Below are 2,021 nucleotides of genomic sequence, written 5' to 3'. Positions count from 1 at the left end.
GGTCGGTTTTTTTTTAAATTAGATTGGGTTTAAATCAAAAAAAATTTCATAATCACAATTGCAAAACAACACTTAGCTACAACATATGACTTACGTTGAAAACAGCTGCAAGTCTCAGTTGCAACTTAGTTGCAACTAACCCAAATTTATTAAAAATCAAAATCATTACTTAATATTTCAAAAAAAGAAATTCATTAAAGAATAAAAATAATCTTTTAAAAAATTATTATCATAATAATTTATTGAATAAAGTTTTAAAAAAATAAAGTTATTCAAAGTTAAAAAAATAAAGTTATTCAAAAATATTTCTCCAAAAAAATATTTTTTTGGGAAAGTAATATTTGAAAAATATTTTTATAAGATAATTTTTTAAAAATAATAGTTTTTCAAAATATAATTATTTGAAAAAAAAATATTACTATTCAAAAATAAATAAAAATATTATTCTTTAAAAAATATTATTTTTCATAAAATATATTTTTTTATAAAATAATATTTTTCAAAATTATTAATTTTTAAAAAATCATTTTTGAAAAATATTATTTTTTAAAAATAATATATTTTCTTAAAATAATATATTTTTCATTAATAGTATATATTTTACATAATATATTATAATATTTTTTTAAGTGGATATATTTATTTTTATCTAAAATATTATAGTTACTTTTTTTTAAAATATATTATTTTTTAAAAATAAATTATTTTTCATTAAAATAATTTTAAAATATTATAATATTTTAAAAATAATATTCTATTTTTCAAAATATTATATTTTCCTAAAATAATTTTTTTTTTAATATATATTAACTTCATAAAATATAATTTTCTAAAAAATAAGGAAAATTGCTTCAAGGCCCCAAAAAACAAAATATGATATGCCCAAGCCACATGTATTATTCCTAATGTGTATTAGCCCCATTATACTTCCCAAGATGTGTTCCAGCTCATGTTTACATTTCCCAAGAAAAAAAACCAAAAAAACCCAAACTACCCCTCCCCTCTTCTTCTTCTTCTTCTTCTCCTTATCTGCCAATCCTTTTTTCCCTAGAGACCACAACTCAATCCTCACTCTCCGCATCACCTCCCGGTCCACCATCTTTATCTCCGACCGCTCCCTCGCCCACCGTGTCGTCATCCACCACGGAGCCTGTAGACAGTAAAAATTACCTTCGCAAACTTGTACATGAATTCACCCGCGAGATAGGGTCGCCCACTCAAATTAAGGACGGGGCTCGTCTACGGGTTTAGACTCGCAAGCACAAACCCAAACCGCACGAACCCCGAATTCGTCCGCAATTGTTAATCAAGGATTCACCTGCATGACTGACTCGCCCGCATGAGTCAAGGTCATTCAAAATCGCCTGCATGACCAACTCGCCAGTATGAGTCAGGGTCATTCAGATTCGCCAGCATGATCAACTCGCCCGCACGAGTCAAGATCATCCAAATTCACCTGCTTACACGAATCGGGAGCCGAATTCGTACTCGACGGCCTCTACGCCGCGGATAGGGATGGGCTTTCCCACTTCCCACGACGTGAAGGGAAGGGGCACAGTACTCCAACCCATCGAGTAGCCGCTCGTAGTACGAGCAACCAGTTAAGTTCGTGCAGTCACCAAATCCGCCTGCACGCTCACGATTGAAGTTCACCTCGCCTGCACGAGTGAAGAGCTGGATTCGCCTGCAAACAGCAAGCTGACTAGACACCCTTAAGTACTTGGCAGCCGCTACACTGAGAGTTTATGTTGCTTTTTGCAAAATTTAAATTTTTAGTGGTTTGCTGATAATTTTGAGATTTGATATGTATTGGTTATAAGTTATTAAATTTTAGGGTTTTCTGTGTTTTTTAATTTTCGAAGGAGTTTTTCAAAATATTTATAACTTTGAGGTTTATTTTTTATAAATTTTAGTTTTTTAGTGTGTGATAGTAATTCCTTGAATTCGTCTTTGTTGTTCGCAAGTTTTAAAATTTTAGAATTTCATAGTGCTTTGTTATTAGGGAAAATTGCTTCAAGGCC

The sequence above is a fragment of the Asparagus officinalis genome, chromosome 3 (genome assembly GCF_001876935.1).
Source record: "Asparagus officinalis chromosome 3, Aspof.V1, whole genome shotgun sequence".
Lineage (NCBI taxonomy): Eukaryota > Viridiplantae > Streptophyta > Magnoliopsida > Asparagales > Asparagaceae > Asparagus > Asparagus officinalis.
The sequence above is the reverse complement of the archived record's forward strand: the minus strand, read 5'-3'. Positions refer to the sequence as shown.